We start from the raw sequence: 18,852 nt of genomic DNA on the forward strand, positions 1-18,852 counted from the left end.
TTCCAGATTTCATACATCTTCATGCATAAATTCAAGGAAGGTATTTCCTCCACTACTCAACTGTACCACAAACTCTAACAAATAGTTTTTTTTATTTTCAATTTTTTCTTAATGTTTATTTTTGAGAAAGAGAGAGAGTTAGAACACGAGCAGGGGAGGGGCAGAGAGAGAGGGAGACACAGAATCCGAAGCAGGCTCCAGGCCCTGTGCCGTCAGCACACGGCTCCAACACACGAACTGCGAGATCATCACCTGAGCCGAAGTTGGACGCTTAACCAAGTGAGCCACCCAGATGCCCCAAATAGGGCTTTTAAAAACCGTAGCCAAAATACCACCATTACATCTAACAAAAATTACAATTACTCCCTGATGCCACCTGAAAACATCCATGTGCAATGAACCTGTTGGGCCCGAATGTGTGTCTTAAATTTGATTTGTTCTTACTGGTATGCCAACAAGGATCATACACAGCACTAACTGAACTACGACTTTTTTTTTCATTTTTTTTCAACGTTTTATTATTTATTTTTGGGACAGAGAGAGACAGAGCATGAACGGGGGAGGGGCAGAGAGAGAGGGAGACACAGAATCAGAAACAGGCTCCAGGCTCTGAGCCATCAGCCCAGAGCCCGACGAGGGGCTCGAACTCACGGACTGTGAGATCGTGACCTGGCTGAAGTCGGACGCTTAACCGACTGCTCCACCCAGGCGCCCCGAACTACGACTTTTTATAATGGACACTTTGCACTCCTATCACACTATATCAGAATGCACATGATATCTGTTGCTCACATTTTTGGTGATGTAAACATTGATCAGTGGTTTGCAGTATTCTTACTTTGATTCACCCATAATGCAAAATTTTCCATCAATCTTTTACCTAAATTTTATTACATTGATGTGCTGGCTTACATTTTTTTTTTTTGGATTGATAGACCATTTACATAGCATGTAACTCACCACATTAAAATGTACCAGTCACTGTTTTTTAGTATACACAGACAATTGTCCAGCAATCATCGTAATACATTTTTGGACATTGTCATCGCCCCGAAAAGAAAGTCCATACTTATGATCAGTCATTCCCCATTCTCTTGATGGGACTGGTAACCCACCTGAATGGTATAAAGATAGCTTCAAAGTGAAAACATCTGAGATACAAGAGAGCCAGAAGTCTTGTCTGAATTTCTCTTATCGAACTAAAGCAGAGTTTTATAAGCGACAGCTGCCACGACCAGGGTCTCTAATCAGCAGGCCTGATCTTGAGCATCAGAACATTTCAAAAGATTGTGAAAGCAAATCTCATAAGAACTTTCCATCCTTTGAAGCCCGCCCCCCACCTGCCCCACCTTGTGAAGTTGGTATATAACTCCTATCTCAAGCTGTTTAGGGAGCCTCTTCATCTAAAAGCTCTCACACAGTAAAGGAAATTTTCTCTTGTTAGTTTTCTGTTACTTAATTCACAGGCCCCCAGGCCCTGAACTAAGATGGTAAAATTTTTCCCCCAACATCTCCTGCCCATGAGCCCTTGGCAACCACTAATGACTTTCCAGCTCTGTAGATTTGCCTGTTCTAGTCATTTCTAGTGAATGAGATCTTACAGTGTGTGTTCTTTGGTGTCTATTTTTTTCGTGTATCATGTTTTCAAGTTTCGTCCATGTTTTAGCATGTGTCAGTACTTTGTTCCACGTTATGCCTAAATAATAATCCATGGTATGGATATAGCACCTTGTGTTTAAACATTCGTCAATTGATGGCATTTGGGTGGTTTCCCCCTTTGGGGTTTATGAATAATGTTGCCATAAATATTTATGTACAGTTTTTGTTTGAATATCTATTTTCACTTCTCTGTGACAAATAACTAGGAGTGGAATTGGTGATCATGTGGTCACTCTATGTTTAACTTTTGGTGGAAGTGCTTTCCACAGTCCCTGTACAATTTTATATTCTCGCCAGCAGTGTATGAGGGTCCCAATTTCTTCACATCCTTATCACACTTGTTATTTTCCATTTTTTTTCATTCTAGCTCTCCTGGTAGGTGTGCAGTGGTGTCTCCTGTGATGTTGATTTTCCCGAATGATGTGGAGAATCTTTTTTGTGTGCTTATTGGCCATTTGCAAGGAGAGAGCAACGGATTTTGCACCTTGCGAGCCCCGTGTGCATGGTTGACACTAAGAGAGTCATTTAGACCTCGGTTTCCTGGTACAATGAGTAGTTAGTAGTTACCGAATCTGTGTCTGTCCAAGGAATGGGGACAGAAAAAAAGGCTTTGACTTGCACATCGGCGTGAGGAAATGACCCCCACTCCCTAATGTGAAGGGACCAATCCAGAGGCTCAGCTGAGACCCAGAGCTCAGGGGCTGGTCAGGTAATTCCACCAGGGGAGGAGGTGGAAACGCTTTCATTTACCACTCTGCCAGGTGGGGAGAGTGAGGCAGGGAATGAACCCCTCCCTTCACCCCTGGGAGTGGAAGGCAGCTGGGTTTTGTGAGATTTCCGGTGTTGACCTGAAATGCAAAAAGGCCGCCGCCCGGCAAGGACAAAGCCCCTCGGGGTCTTCTTTGTCCTCCTTCCTTCCGCCCTAGAAATTCCCACCCACTTCTGCCCAAACAACCTAGGGCATGAATGGGTGAGAAAAAGGGGCTGTGAGTCCCAGCTTGAACCAGGCTGAGAGCAGCGGGACAGCAGGTGGTCTTGAGGGTGCTGGGCAGGTGTGGGCAGGGGTGACTTCAATTCTCTCTTGAAACAGGTCTGTATTCCCGTATTTGTGAAGATTTTCTTCTTTAAAAATAAGAAAGGATTGCGTTTGTCAATGGAGAGAAAAAGTACACAAACGTATCTTCACAGATATAGATTACAACCTGCTGGGAGGATACACGCACCAAATTAACACCCCTCATCTCTTGACTAGTCGCATCACCTGTTAGGGTCCTTCTTCTCTCGTAATCTACACGTGTCTTCCGTTGATGGTAACATTATTTTGCAAGAGGAACGTGGTCCCTTCTCAATAGTTAGGAAAAAATAAATCAAGACACCACTCAGGTAGAAGAAACCTGCCAGTCGCTGTGAGATTCCTTCTGACCCAGCACATCCCCATCCACCTGGAGGGTGTGGACACCACCTGCAGCAGCCCCGGAAAGGCCACACAGGGACGCTGGCTCCCTAGCAGGTCCTGGGCAAAGAGCGGGAGGTGATGGGGCGCAAAGAACGCCTGCTCTTCCGATCCCGACTCTCACCCGGGGAGGGAGCAATTAAAGTTTCCATTACCTCAGGCGTATGAATGATGCAAACGTGTAACCTCGTCTGAAAGTGTACGTATTGAAACTTCTTTCCTCCTAAATAGTTTTGCTACTGCGGAACGGTACATTTTCGGCTTTATTGGACCAGCCCATTCATCATTTACTTTCTCGCCGGCAGGGACCCTACGAAGGAGAAGTTGGTTCTCCTTTGCAAATGGCAGTAGGTGGGTTTCCCCCTCAGACTTGCTCCCGCCCGCCTCGCCCCGCCCCTTCTTGCACCTGGGATCTTCTGAGGACGTCCCACCCCTCCCTTGGGCGGGGCCGGCAGTAGAGATACTAGATTTCTCCTACGCCTTTGGCTGGTAGATTTTCAGCCCTCACCCAGTCTCAGGAACGATGAAGTGAAGCGCAGGTTTGAGGGCAAGTGGTGGCTGCCTATTCCGGATCAGAGGTGCGGCGGCCCCGAGGTGGCCCAAGACTGCACCACGGCGCGCGGCCTCCGCCAGGTGGGTCCCTCGGCTTTCGTCCCTTTGCCGTTCCTTTCCCTTCTCGGGCGCGAGGGGACCGGGGGGCGGGGGGCCGGGCTTGAGCGGCCCTTCCGGGCCCGAGGACCTTCCCTGTCCTCCAGAATGTGGACAGCCTGTCCCCGGCGTGCGACGTAGGCCAGCGGTGGCTGCTGCCCGGCCGGCTTGGAGGGACAGGAGGGGACTGGCCGAGGCGGGGCGAGCGCGGGCTCCGGGATTGTACCGCCGTCTAAGTTCTGTAGGGGGAGCCTCCCAGGAGCGCCTTCTCGGGGCTCCCTGGTCGGTGGGCCTGGGAGCGTTTTCCCAGCGGTGGCTGCGGGGTGGGGGTAGGGGGGGGGCGCGGATTCCTTGTCCCCAGTCCCTACTCTGGCCCCTCGCCTTCTTCCCCATTTACGTGGCCCCAGGAGGTTCTGCTCGGTCGGTTTGGATGGAGGGCTCCTCGGAAAGTATCCCTAGAGAAGTGACATTTCCTGTAATGAATTTTTGACCTAAAAAAAATTACAGCTCCATTTCCACGTGTGCATTTAACCACGTTGGGGGAAAAGCCCCTAGATTTTCAGGGGGTTCTCCTCAACTGATGGAAGTGCTAGTAGTTCACTGTTTTCATCTAGTTACAGTTTTGTAAAGTTAGAGGAGTTATCTGTAAGGAGGATGCCTTCTATTAATGAAAGAAACAGTGAAGCTTTTTAAAAAATAGTTTCAGGTTAGTAAAGATAATAAAATTTAATGCTTATACAAACCACGAGTAAGGCGAACAAATTATGTGTGCATTTAAAAAGTCCAAAAGTAAAACAACCTAGTTACTTTCAGGCCCCATTGTTAAGGCGGGTGGGGGCGGGGCGGGGTGTGCGTGCGCGCACGCAAGCTGCACGCACATTTGTTTCCGGTTGCGGAGAGTGAGGGGGAAGGAATTTTGGCCATATTTCCAAAATTTAAAAATTCAAATTGTGATGGCAAGAGAAGCCTATCGTGATAGAAAGGTCAGAGATTTTCGTATAAAGGACAGTACTTTGTTTACAATGGGATTGTTATCATTTCATGGGTAAAGGGGACTTTGGGGCCACTTGTAACAATTCAGATCCAAGAGAGGTCCGGGAAATGGCAGATCGGGCAGGACTTGGTTGGGAACTTATTATATGTAAGAAGTTATACGGAAGTTAGGTTTTGTTTGTGTTTCTCTTATATGAGTGTCTGAGGAGTCTTTCTGTGTATTTAAGAGCATTTTATGTTTCTGTTTCTGTGAACTGTTAATATCTTTTTCTATTTGCTAGTTGCTAATCTTTCTCTTAAATGATAGTTGGAAGCTCGCCCTACGTATTAGAAAGACTACTAATGTGAATTGAAATTTTTTTCCTTTTTATCAATGCTTTTCTAACTTTGATTACGGTTTTTCTTCCTTAACATGGCAGATTTTACATGGTCACAATTGTCCATTTTAAAGATTTTTTTAATGTTTATTTTTGAGAGAGAGAGAGAGAGACAGAGTGCAAACGGGGGAGGGACAGAGAGAGAGAGGGAGACAGAATCCGAAGCAGGCTCCAGGCTGTGAGCTGTCAGCACAGAGCCCGCCCCAGGGCCTGACCTCACCAACTGGGAGATTATGACTGAGCCACCCAGGCGCCCTTACCCATTTTTTTTTTTTATAGGATCTTTGACTCAAAAGGCTTTTCCTTCTCCAGGGTTATAAAGGAATCTGCCCATTATTTCTTATAGGAGTTCTACAGCTTATAGTTCTTTACTCCATGTAGAGTTTATACTGTTTTATTGTAAGGTTTGTGAAACTAAGAGCCTATTATACATGACTACCCCTTTGTCCCAAGGCAGACCACTATTACTGATTTGGGAGGCTGCCTCATTGTATATGAAATTCTTGTATGACTTCAGGTCTGTTCTTGGATTTTGTGTTCTATATATTTGCACATGTGGTAAGACTACTTCTCACACAACATGGCTGTTAATTGTCATAACTCTCCAAGATATTCCTGCCTATTTATTTTCCTTTGCAAACACTGGAACATAACAAAGCATTCAAAAGTCTTGGATTTTCCTTAGAATAGATTGATGAATTAACTGATGCAGAATGGAAATGTTCATGAGGTTAAGTGTCTTTACTCAATAATACAGTATATCCTTACTCTTGTTAAAGTCTACTAGCATTTAGGAATTTTAAAGTTGTCCTTGAGTACATATTCATGTAACTTTTATGCCTAAGCATGTAATACTTGATCATTGGTACCTTAAAATCTTGTATTTTATTTTTTTAAGTTTCTTGATTTAATTTGAGAGACACAGAAAGCACAAGAAGGGGAGGGGCAGAGAGGGAGAGAGAATCCCAAGCAGGCTCCATACTGTCAGTGCAGAGCCCAATGTGGGGCTTGAACTCAGGAACCCTGATACCATGACCTGAGCTAAAGTCAGACACTTAATGGACTGAGCCAGCAGGGGCCCCTTTTATTTTTAACTGGATGTTGATTGATGAAATTGGCTTCTAAAAATTGGTAATGCCCCTGATTACCAAGAAACTGGTTAACATTTTCAGTATTGGTGAATAGTATATTCTCTATAATCTAACCACCCCTTCCAGAGGTTAAAATGTGTTCACATATCCCTCTGAGTATGGGATTTTTGAGCATTGGCTGGGTAACGTTCTGGGAAAAATAAGTTATAAATCAATGTCTTTCAAATGTTTTGCCTCCTAATACACATTGTTGCATAGTTGAAATATTACTACAGTTTGGGACACCTGAGTGGCTCAGTTCCTTGAGTGTGCAACTCTTGATTTTGGCTCAGGTCTTGGGATTGAGCCTCATGTTAGCCTATGTGCTAAGCATGGAATCTGTTTAAGATTGTCTCTTTGTCCCCATATGCTCCCTCCCTCGCTTGCTTGTGCTCTCTCTCTAAAATAAAAAGAATTAAAATATCACCACATTTTTAAACACCTCATTGGAGGTGTACTGAAAACTTTGAATCTCTCATTTTTCATACCCATCTATGACTGTAAAATTTTGAAAGTTAGGGGCAGTTAAGTGGCTTAGTCGGTTAAGATTCCCAATTCAGCCCAGGTCATGACTTGAGTTTCAGCCCTGAATCGAGATCTGCCCTGACATTGCAGAACCTGCTTGGGATTCTCTCTCTCTCTCTCTCTCTCTCTCTCTCTCATCCTTTCCTTCTGTCTACCCCTTCCCCAATTGCGCATAAGTGCTCGCTCACAAAATAAATACATAAACTTAAAAAAAATTGTTTTGAATGCTAATATTAAGTGGGAATGATGTTGAGACCTTATTTATTAAGCTAGTGACGAGTTCATCAACCAGTTGAACTTGTGGTCCATACCCAGCGCTGTGGCTAGATGTTCTTAAGTGTGTACTTTTCACCAAAATTAACAACAGGGTATTATGAAGCTACAGACAATAGACTACATGCCTGAGGTTCCCAGGTAAATTTCTAAACAGGAGGAAATTGAAATAGACTGGAACCAACGAAATAGGAGCTAAACAAGCCGTTTCGGAAAAGAAAGGTGTTCAACAGACTTTGATTTAAGGACTCCAGAATGGGATTACATAAATTCATAGTGAAAGACAGTACATACTTTTATTAATACCTAACAAGTGAATTTTAGAACTGTAAACTATGGCCCAGACTGTATTCAAGAGGATCACCAAAAAACAAACTTTAATACACTTCTAACACTGTTCCTTTTCATAACCGAATTAATTATAGAGATATATTTTCTACTGAAAAAACTTAATCAGTAAAAAACATTCTCTTGTTCATTGTTTTCAAGTAGTATTATTGGCTTTATTGTAAACACGTCACTGGTAAGAGAAAATGTTTGCGATTTTTTTCTTTTTTAAGAAACAGATTCTTTTGCCTAAAGAGTAGGGTGTTTTACAGGGAGTGAGAAGTATTTATATTAAATTCCAGAAACAAGTTAAAAAGACAGAGACTCTCAGCCCATACTGGTCACCTTTGTGTCTATGATAATCTGAACCAGATGATCCCTGAGAGACCACTGTAAACACTTCAAAAGCACTCCCATGGACCTACAATGCTCTCCTGAGATGACACACTATCAGAAGGCTTCTGGAGATGACTCCATTATTATCTTACCTATGGCGTGTCTCCTTAGGTCTGAAGACCTTCACGGGACTTGACAGAGACCCAGTTGGGTTGGAAGTGATTTACCAGAGAAAGAACACCGGCCCTGTGCGTTGGCCTTGTTACCGCCCTGCCAGAAAAGGCACGGGTCATGGAGAGCGTGGGCACCCCTGGGTGCTGCCCATGCCTGGCCTTGGCTCCTGTGGGAGCTGTCCAGAGATGGAGCCTGGGGCAAGGGTGAGGCCGCTTTGGCGTCTGTGGTGCGGCTCCAGGCCGCCCTCCCCAGTGACCCCTGGGTGCCACCGTCCGCGCCTGAATCGCGGGGGTGCCCCGGGGGTGAAGGGCCAGGTCCTCGGACCCGTCCGTCCTCTAGCCGCGGGAAGCGGACGCTAGCGTTGACCGCACGGCTCCTGCCCGGGGGCCAGCGCAGACCTTAGCGTCTGGCTGCTAGAGGCTTCGGGGTCACGTCAGACTGGCCTGTCGGGAGTCCTGACCGAGGACCCCCGGGTGAGCGTGTGCCCCCGTCGGGCACTGAATGGCTGGACAGGGGTGGCCCAGAGTATGGGTCCATGACCAGTGGATGGTGTGTGTATGCGTGTCTGTGCACGCGTGAGCACGCGTAGGCGCGCACCTGGTTCTTTTGCCCTATAACGTGGGATTGGGGGAGGCAGGGCTGGGGTGTCAGGGTGCCCTTCCTATGACATAGGTCAGGTGTTCACTATAGGAGAGGATGGGAGCCTATTGACAGGAAAGAAGACTGTTGGTTGGCCTCGTCCGGCCGTGCCAGAACAGACACGGGTCCCAGAGCACGTGGGCAGAGCTGGGTGTCGCCCGCGCGCTGGCCTTGGTTCCCGTGGGAGCTGTCCAGGGACAGAGCCAGGGGCAGGCACAAGGCCCCTTTGGGGACTGTGGTGCCGCTCCAGGCTGCAGTCCACGCCTGAATCGCAGGGGCGACCCATGGGTGACGGGCCAGGTCCGGGGGACGCGTCCATCGTCTATGCCCGAGAGGTGGACGCCAGGGTCGACCCCCAGCCCCCAGCGCGTGCCCGCCGACCGCCTCACACCTTCGTGTCGGCCAGCCGCTAAAGGCCTCCAGGTGGGAGCTGGCCTGGCGGGGAGTCCTGACGGACTAAGCTCCCTGGGACCATGGGCCCCGTCGGGCTCCGACTGGCCAGGTGGGGTGGGCTCGGCTCGGGCTCTGGGTTCCACGACCACTGTGTTTCCTGAGGTCCCCTGCAGACCTCCAGGGATCCCGACGACGAAGCCCTGGAGACAGCAGGGACACCACGGGGAGCCTCGATGCGCCTCGCTCGCCCTGGCTTTCCGGTCCCAAAAGCCGAGAGCCGAGAGCCAGTAAATTGCAGCAGCCAGAGGGGACGAGGCTGCGCTTGCTCCACGGAGCGTCCGACGCGGGGAGGGGTTCCGCGCAGACGGGTGGAGCCATGAGCGCCTCCATGTTGGAGCCCGGGTGGACATGGCCTAACCTTTTTTTCCACCAAAAAGGGCGGAGGGTAAGAGGACCTGGGGGGAAGGGCGCGTGGGCATTCGTGGTGCAATACTGCCATCAAGTGGATATCATTGGCAATACCGTGAGCACCTCTTCTTATCTTCCCTGCTAGCAAAGGGGGAAGTCCCAGGCGGCAGTCACAATGCAGTTGCTCCCTGCAAACGCCCAACTGCCCTGAGGTGCAGAGCTCCCGCAACCAAGCAACCCAGGAGGCTCCAGAGACGAGTAGCAAGACAAAGCGCCAACTCCCACCGCCCTGTGGGTTGGGAACTGGCAGCCACAGCTCTTGACAAGAGCCGCTGGTGGCCGCCATGTCTGGGCGGGACTGGAGGGGAAGAGGCCGCCCCGAAAGGGCCAGGAGCACCAAGCGAACAAACGGGCCAGGAGAAGCCACCGGGCCAGGGGCACTGGGACTCTGGCCTGGGAGAGCATTGGGCCGCGTGACCCTTGCCCTAGCAGCGGGGTCCCTGTGTGGCCCGGCCTGGGGTGGGGGGCGGAGAGGAGCCTGGAAACCGGGCCTTAGACCTGCGGGGGCAGTTGGAGGGGTGCTGCCACTCGGTGGGGGGCAGAAGTCGGGACCGTGCTGTCCTTGTGTTCCATTCTGAGGATCAGGTGTGGGGCCCGGCCACCCATTGTCCAGGGGCTTTGAGTCGTTCTCGGGGTGCCTGGGGTTGGGGGGGGGGCGGTTGTCGGGAGAGGTGGAGGTGGCTCCCTGGTGCAGCAGAGTCCAGAAGGGACGTGCCCACCATGGGGTGAGTGAAAGTGAAAGTGAAAGTGAAAGTGGAAGTGGAAGGGGGAGGCGGTGGCAGCGGTCTTAGCCGCCGCGCCGCTGCCGCCGCCGCCGCCGCCGAAGCAGCCGCGGCAACCGCCGCCACCAACACCAGCGCCTCCTTCTCCTTCTCCGCCAACCCCCTGCCCCGCCCCTCAATAGCAGATCTGGGCGCGAGAAGCGGTTGTCTGGCACAGACCCGGCAGCCGCGGTGCCATCCCCCCCGGGGCTTCACCCTCTCTGGCGGAGGCCTGGCCCCACCACCGATCACGCACTCAGGTCTCGGTCCCGGACCCAATTCTGGATCGCGCACTCGATCCTCGGCAGAGCCGTCCGCCGAGGACCCTGCGTTGGCGCACTTGAGCTTTCCGGGCCACCCTGTCCAACGTCGCACGGGAGCGTTCGGGGCAACGGGGAGGAATGGCCGTTGACATCTGCGGCCGGATGTCACTCTTGCTTCACAGCTGGTCATCGAGGGACCGCTGTGGACAGCCAGCCCGCCTGCCCGTTCACAGGGCCAGGCACCGTGGGATAGCGGGTCCGGTCCCGCTTTGGCCACCGGCGCCAGCACTCAGGCACTCGTCTGCCCGTGCCACCGAGGAGGCTGACGCTCTGGATCCCGGGGGGCAGACCTTAGGTGGAGACCTCTGCTGTCCCCACAAGCCCTGACCGGGGCGGGTCGTGCCTTCCCCTCCACGCTCGTCCACAGGCATCCACGCACGTCTGTACCACCCCCCTCACGCCCCCCCCCCACCACACCCTGCTGTCCATCCTCCCGCCGGACACTGCCCCCTGCGAATGCTGAAGGCAGCCTGTTGCCCCTTGTCCTCACACATGTCGCCTTCCAGAATGTGTTGGGGGGGGGAGGGGCGGGGTGAGGCCCGGGAGGGGCGAGACGTGGTGTCTGCTCGCCCGCTTTCGTACACCGGGAGGGTGTGCCGGCTCACGCGTTCCTGGAACCCCAACCCCAGGGGCACGGTGTGGAGCTCCCGGACCTTCCAGCCCTCCGTGTCCCCCGCACCTTGTCCGAGAGCGCCGGAGGTGTCCGCGTGCCCTCCGGGCCCCGGCGCCACCTGGTGCGCCTGCAGAGGTTTGGGTCTCCGGAACCGCGGAGGGAGCGCCCTGCTTGCCGTCTGGGGTACCCACCCCGAGGACAGGAAGTGGGTCACGCTGGCCCCGAGGCCGACGAGCAGGGTTTCGCTGGCCTGCCGTCGCCAGCCAGTGGGGAAAGGGGGCCTGGATGGGGTGACTCCCGAGGACGATGTCCTTGTGGGCCGAGCGGACCCGGGCGCGTGTGCACACCCTCTGTCAGAGTTGCCGGGGTGGGCGCCCTTGAAGGTACCGGGGACGTGCGTGAGGGGCGGGGGGGGGGGAGGGGATGTGGAGGGACGGTGGGGGGTGTGTCTCTGTTTGGGAGAGCTGTCCACGCGCCCGAGCCCGACCCACCCGAGTCAGGGGGCACCCGGGTGACCCTCCCTTGACGTGGACCCAACCCCGACGTTCAGGGCGGCTCGCCTCTCTAGGAACCGGGTCCTTCCTTCCCCTTGCTGCTCATCTCTCTGTGTCCTTTGGGGTCTTGCGTGGCTCCTGCCTGTGCGTGTCTTTGCTTTGTGGTCAGAACGGAAGCCCTCGGCAGGGTGGGTAGGAGATGGTGGAGAATGGAGACGCTGGGTGTCCAGCCGGTCTGCAGGGCCAACTAAGTGTCTGTGAGCCTGCTCGGAAGTCCGGGCAGCCCAGAGTGTCCGGAATGTCCGTTTGGACTTGAGGACCGCGCAGCGCGCGCGCGCCTCAGGTGAGACCGTGCGGACACGGGCCCCTTCGGGAGGGGCGGTGGGCACCCCTCCCCTCCCCTCCCCTCCCCTCCCCTCCGCTTCTTCCCTTTCCTACCCTTCTTCCTTTCCCTACCCTTCCCGAGACCCCCCGCAGCTGTAGCACCCTTCGCGTAGGCCCCGGAGGCCAGCGTGCATGCGTGCGTGTGCCCCTGCCCGGACCCAGCGATCGGACCTCGTCCCACCAGGCGGGGTGCCAAGCTGGCTCCGGGAGCGCGTGTCCCTTGGCGGGACGCTTGGCTCCAAGTGCCAACAATAGAGCGCCTGCAGCGTGGGTTCTCTGTCCCCTCCCGCCAGCACCAGCCCTCCTCCAGGCCTGAGTCTCCCACGTGCACAGGGTTTGTGTCCACCAGGGTGTGATTCGCCAGGGTTCCTTGAACTGAAGCGTGGGAAGGGACCGCCAGGGCCCTTCCGAGGTGGAGGATGCGTGGTTGGGCACGGGAGGTTGTGGCGAGGGGGCTGGGGGTGCGGGGAGGGGGCTCGGCGCTGCTGTGCACGGCTGGGACCCAATACATCCACCCGCTGGCCTAGGAAGAATGAGGCGCTGGGCCTCTGGGGCCGGACGCTTGGGAGAAGAAGCGGGTCCTGTTTGCAGGGCAGAAGGTGAAAGTGTTCCCCGAGGGTTGAAGTTGGATCAGTCTGGTGCCTCGGGTCTGGGTGGTTGTCAGGAGTCCCTTTCTGCCCTTGGGCACCCAGACTGGGGTAAAAGCACACATCCATCATTGACCTGTAGAGGCACTTGCTGTGGAGTGGGTGGGCCTTCTCCCGAGGAGGAAAAGGATGACCTCCGGCTGTGATCTCCCTTTTTCTCCCCGGGGTGGGGGGGGGGGTGGGGGTGGGGGTGGCGGGTGGGGGGGGGAGGGGGGTGGAGGGTTTAGGCCATGCGTGTGTGAGTGTGTGTGCTCGCGTGTGCGAGTGTGGGTTTTGGCGATGGGGTTTCAGGGTGTTTGCCGCCGAGTGTGTGTTTGCCAGCGTGTTCGTGGTGTGTGTGTGTGTGTGTGTGTGTGTGTGTGTGTGTGATTACGCGTGCGTGTCCGTGTGCGTGCGCAGGCGCGCACCTGGTTCTTCTGCCGTCTAATGGGAGGCGGGCTGGGGCGTCAGGGTACCCTCGCTATGATACAGGTCAGGTGTTCACCATAGGAGAGGACGGGAGCCGGTTGACAGGAAAGAAGACCGTTGGTTGGCCTCGTCCGGCCGTGCCAGGAGAGGCGCGGGTCCCGGAGCTTGTGGGCACAGCTGGGTGTCGCCCGCGCGCTGGCCTTGGCTCCCGTGGGAGCTGTCCAGGGACGGAGCCTGGGGCAGGCACGAGGCCGCTTTGGCGACTGTGGTGCGGCTCCAGGCTGCAGTCCACGCCTGAGTCGCGGGGGCGCCCCGTGGGTGACGGGCCAGGCCCGCGGGACGCGTCCGTCGTCGACCCGCGGGAGGTGGACGCCAGTGTCGACCCCCAGCCCCCGGCCCATGCCCGCCGGCCGCCTCACGCCTTCGTGTCGGCCGGCCGCTAGAGGCCTCCCGCTGGGGGCTGGCCTGGCGGGGAGTCCTGACGGACGATGCTCCCGGGGAGCACGGGCCCCGTCGGGCTCCGACTGGCCAGGTGGGGTGGGCTCGGCTCGGGCTCTGGGTCCACGACCAGTGTGTCTCCTGAGGTCTGCTGCAGACCTGCAGGGGTCCCGACGACGGAGCCCCGGAGAGGTTCAGGGCCACCGCGGGGAGCCTCGATGCCCCTCGCTCGCCCTGGCTTTCCGGTCCCGAGAGCCGAGAGCCGAGAGCCGGCTAAGTGCAGCAGCCAGAGGGGACGAGGCTGCGCTTGCTCCACGGAGCGTCCGACGCGGGGAGGGGCCCCGCGCAGAGTGGCGGAGCCGTGGGCGCCGCCATGTTGGAGCCCGGGTGGACTGGGCCCGGCCTTTTTTTCTTCCGCAAAGGGCGGAGGGAGAGGGCCTGGGGGGAAGGGCGCGTGGGCATCCGTGGTGCAACACTGCCATCAAGCGGAACTCGTTCGCTTTCCCGCGAGCCCCGCGCCGTGGCTTCCCTGCGAGCGAAGTGGGGAGTCCCAGGCGGCAGAGAACGGGGTCCTCCCTCCAACCCCCCGACTGCCCCGAGGTGCCGAGCTGCCGCAGGCAGGCGACCCGGGAGGCTCCAGAGACGGGTAGCGGAACAGAGCGCCAGGTCCCGCTGCCCTGTGGGGCGGGCACGGGCAGCCACGGCTCTTGACAAGAGCCGCTGGTGGCCGCCATGTCTGGGCGGGACTGGAGGGGAAGAGGCCGCCCCGAAAGGGCCAGGAGCACCAAGCGAACAAACGGGCCAGGAGAAGCCACCGGGCCAGGGGCGCTGGGACTCTGGCCTGGGAGAGCATTGGGCCGCGTGACCCTTGCCCTAGCAGCGGGGTCCCTGTGTGGCCCGGCCTGGGGTGGGGGGCGGAGAGGAGCCTGGAAACCGGGCCTTAGACCTGCGGGGGCAGTTGGAGGGGTGCTGCCACTCGGTGGGGGGCAGAAGTCGGGACCGTGCTGTCCTTGTGTTCCATTCTGAGGATCAGGTGTGGGGCCCGGCCACCCATTGTCCAGGGGCTTTGAGTCGTTCTCGGGGTGCCTGGGGTTGGGGGGGGGGCGGTTGTCGGGAGAGGTGGAGGTGGCTCCCTGGTGCAGCAGAGTCCAGAAGGGACGTGCCCACCATGGGGTGAGTGAAAGTGAAAGTGAAAGTGGAAGTGGAAGTGGAAGGGGGAGGCGGTGGCAGCGGTCTTAGCCGCCGCGCCGCTGCCGCCGCCGCCGCCGCCGCCGAAGCAGCCGCGGCAACCGCCGCCACCAACACCAGCGCCTCCTTCTCCTTCTCCGCCAACCCCCTGCCCCGCCCCTCAATAGCAGATCTGGGCGCGAGAAGCGGTTGTCTGGCACAGACCCGGCAGCCGCGGTGCCATCCCCCCCGGGGCTTCACCCTCTCTGGCGGAGGCCTGGCCCCACCACCGATCACGCACTCAGGTCTCGGTCCCGGACCCAATTCTGGATCGCGCACTCGATCCTCGGCAGAGCCGTCCGCCGAGGACCCTGCGTTGGCGCACTTGAGCTTTCCGGGCCACCCTGTCCAACGTCGCACGGGAGCGTTCGGGGCAACGGGGAGGAATGGCCGTTGACATCTGCGGCCGGATGTCACTCTTGCTTCACAGCTGGTCATCGAGGGACCGCTGTGGACAGCCAGCCCGCCTGCCCGTTCACAGGGCCAGGCACCGTGGGATAGCGGGTCCGGTCCCGCTTTGGCCACCGGCGCCAGCACTCAGGCACTCGTCTGCCCGTGCCACCGAGGAGGCTGACGCTCTGGATCCCGGGGGGCAGACCTTAGGTGGAGACCTCTGCTGTCCCCACAAGCCCTGACCGGGGCGGGTCGTGCCTTCCCCTCCACGCTCGTCCACAGGCATCCACGCACGTCTGTACCACCCCCCTCACGCCCCCCCCCCCACCACACCCTGCTGTCCATCCTCCCGCCGGACACTGCCCCCTGCGAATGCTGAAGGCAGCCTGTTGCCCCTTGTCCTCACACATGTCGCCTTCCAGAATGTGTTGGGGGGGGGAGGGGCGGGGTGAGGCCCGGGAGGGGCGAGACGTGGTGTCTGCTCGCCCGCTTTCGTACACCGGGAGGGTGTGCCGGCTCACGCGTTCCTGGAACCCCAACCCCAGGGGCACGGTGTGGAGCTCCCGGACCTTCCAGCCCTCCGTGTCCCCCGCACCTTGTCCGAGAGCGCCGGAGGTGTCCGCGTGCCCTCCGGGCCCCGGCGCCACCTGGTGCGCCTGCAGAGGTTTGGGTCTCCGGAACCGCGGAGGGAGCGCCCTGCTTGCCGTCTGGGGTACCCACCCCGAGGACAGGAAGTGGGTCACGCTGGCCCCGAGGCCGACGAGCAGGGTTTCGCTGGCCTGCCGTCGCCAGCCAGTGGGGAAAGGGGGCCTGGATGGGGTGACTCCCGAGGACGATGTCCTTGTGGGCCGAGCGGACCCGGGCGCGTGTGCACACCCTCTGTCAGAGTTGCCGGGGTGGGCGCCCTTGAAGGTACCGGGGACGTGCGTGAGGGGCGGGGGGGGGGGGGGAGGGGATGTGGAGGGACGGTGGGGGGTGTGTCTCTGTTTGGGAGAGCTGTCCACGCGCCCGAGCCCGACCCACCCGAGTCAGGGGGCACCCGGGTGACCCTCCCTTGACGTGGACCCAACCCCGACGTTCAGGGCGGCTCGCCTCTCTAGGAACCGGGTCCTTCCTTCCCCTTGCTGCTCATCTCTCTGTGTCCTTTGGGGTCTTGCGTGGCTCCTGCCTGTGCGTGTCTTTGCTTTGTGGTCAGAACGGAAGCCCTCGGCAGGGTGGGTAGGAGATGGTGGAGAATGGAGACGCTGGGTGTCCAGCCGGTCTGCAGGGCCAACTAAGTGTCTGTGAGCCTGCTCGGAAGTCCGGGCAGCCCAGAGTGTCCGGAATGTCCGTTTGGACTTGAGGACCGCGCAGCGCGCGCGCGCCTCAGGTGAGACCGTGCGGACACGGGCCCCTTCGGGAGGGGCGGTGGGCACCCCTCCCCTCCCCTCCCCTCCCCTCCCCTCCGCTTCTTCCCTTTCCTACCCTTCTTCCTTTCCCTACCCTTCCCGAGACCCCCCGCAGCTGTAGCACCCTTCGCGTAGGCCCCGGAGGCCAGCGTGCATGCGTGCGTGTGCCCCTGCCCGGACCCAGCGATCGGACCTCGTCCCACCAGGCGGGGTGCCAAGCTGGCTCCGGGAGCGCGTGTCCCTTGGCGGGACGCTTGGCTCCAAGTGCCAACAATAGAGCGCCTGCAGCGTGGGTTCTCTGTCCCCTCCCGCCAGCACCAGCCCTCCTCCAGGCCTGAGTCTCCCACGTGCACAGGGTTTGTGTCCACCAGGGTGTGATTCGCCAGGGTTCCTTGAACTGAAGCGTGGGAAGGGACCGCCAGGGCCCTTCCGAGGTGGAGGATGCGTGGTTGGGCACGGGAGGTTGTGGCGAGGGGGCTGGGGGTGCGGGGAGGGGGCTCGGCGCTGCTGTGCACGGCTGGGACCCAATACATCCACCCGCTGGCCTAGGAAGAATGAGGCGCTGGGCCTCTGGGGCCGGACGCTTGGGAGAAGAAGCGGGTCCTGTTTGCAGGGCAGAAGGTGAAAGTGTTCCCCGAGGGTTGAAGTTGGATCAGTCTGGTGCCTCGGGTCTGGGTGGTTGTCAGGAGTCCCTTTCTGCCCTTGGGCACCCAGACTGGGGTAAAAGCACACATCCATCATTGACCTGTAGAGGCACTTGCTGTGGAGTGGGTGGGCCTTCTCCCGAGGAGGAAAAGGATGACCTCCGGCTGTGATCTCCCTTTTTCTCCCCGGGGTGGGGGGGGGGGTGGGGGTGGGGGTGGCGGGTGGGGGGGGGAGGGGGGTGGAGGGTTTAGGCCATGCGTGTGTGAGTGTGTGTGCTCGCGTGTGCGAGTGTGGGTTTTGGCGATGGGGTTTCAGGGTGTTTGCCGCCGAGTGTGTGTTTGCCAGCGTGTTCGTGGTGTGTGTGTGTGTGTGTGTGTGTGTGTGTGTGTGTGTGTGTGATTACGCGTGCGTGTCCGTGTGCGTGCGCAGGCGCGCACCTGGTTCTTCTGCCGTCTAATGGGAGGCGGGCTGGGGCGTCAGGGTACCCTCGCTATGATACAGGTCAGGTGTTCACCATAGGAGAGGACGGGAGCCGGTTGACAGGAAAGAAGACCGTTGGTTGGCCTCGTCCGGCCGTGCCAGGAGAGGCGCGGGTCCCGGAGCTTGTGGGCACAGCTGGGTGTCGCCCGCGCGCTGGCCTTGGCTCCCGTGGGAGCTGTCCAGGGACGGAGCCTGGGGCAGGCACGAGGCCGCTTTGGCGACTGTGGTGCGGCTCCAGGCTGCAGTCCACGCCTGAGTCGCGGGGGCGCCCCGTGGGTGACGGGCCAGGCCCGCGGGACGCGTCCGTCGTCGACCCGCGGGAGGTGGACGCCAGTGTCGACCCCCAGCCCCCGGCCCATGCCCGCCGGCCGCCTCACGCCTTCGTGTCGGCCGGCCGCTAGAGGCCTCCCGCTGGGGGCTGGCCTGGCGGGGAGTCCTGACGGACGATGCTCCCGGGGAGCACGGGCCCCGTCGGGCTCCGACTGGCCAGGTGGGGTGGGCTCGGCTCGGGCTCTGGGTCCACGACCAGTGTGTCTCCTGAGGTCTGCTGCAGACCTGCAGGGGTCCCGACGACGGAGCCCCGGAGAGGTTCAGGGCCACCGCGGGGAGCCTCGATGCCCCTCGCTCGCCCTGGCTTTCCGGTCCCGAGAGCCGAGAGCCGAGAGCCGGCTAAGTGCAGCAGCCAGAGGGGACGAGGCTGCGCTTGCTCCACGGAGCGTCCGACGCGGGGAGGGGCCCCGCGCAGAGTGGCGGAGCCGTGGGCGCCGCCATGTTGGAGCCCGGGTGGACTGGGCCCGGCCTTTTTTTCTTCCGCAAAGGGCGGAGGGAGAGGGCCTGGGGGGAAGGGCGCGTGGGCATCCGTGGTGCAACACTGCCATCAAGCGGAACTCGTTCGCTTTCCCGCGAGCCCCGCGCCGTGGCTTCCCTGCGAGCGAAGTGGGGAGTCCCAGGCGGCAGAGAACGGGGTCCTCCCTCCAACCCCCCGACTGCCCCGAGGTGCCGAGCTGCCGCAGGCAGGCGACCCGGGAGGCTCCAGAGACGGGTAGCGGAACAGAGCGCCAGGTCCCGCTGCCCTGTGGGGCGGGCACGGGCAGCCACGGCTCTTGACAAGAGCCGCTGGTGGCCGCCATGTCTGGGCGGGACTGGAGGGGAAGAGGCCGCCCCGAAAGGGCCAGGAGCACCAAGCGAACAAACGGGCCAGGAGAAGCCACCGGGCCAGGGGCGCTGGGACTCTGGCCTGGGAGAGCATTGGGCCG

The 18,852-nt window shown here is 58.1% G+C and overlaps 1 long non-coding RNA gene across 1 annotated transcript in view; it reads left to right on the top strand.

The window, feature by feature from the left end:
* Positions 1–3,535: 3,535 nt before the first annotated feature.
* Positions 3,536–18,852, top strand: part of LOC122477851 — a 47,648-nt gene continuing 32,331 nt past the window's right edge. The window contains exon 1 of the long non-coding RNA XR_006295771.1: positions 3,536–3,745. This is a non-coding gene — a long non-coding RNA (uncharacterized LOC122477851). The remainder of the gene's footprint in view (positions 3,746–18,852) is intronic.

Source organism: Prionailurus bengalensis, chromosome X (assembly GCF_016509475.1).
Source record: "Prionailurus bengalensis isolate Pbe53 chromosome X, Fcat_Pben_1.1_paternal_pri, whole genome shotgun sequence".
Taxonomy (NCBI): domain Eukaryota; kingdom Metazoa; phylum Chordata; class Mammalia; order Carnivora; family Felidae; genus Prionailurus; species Prionailurus bengalensis.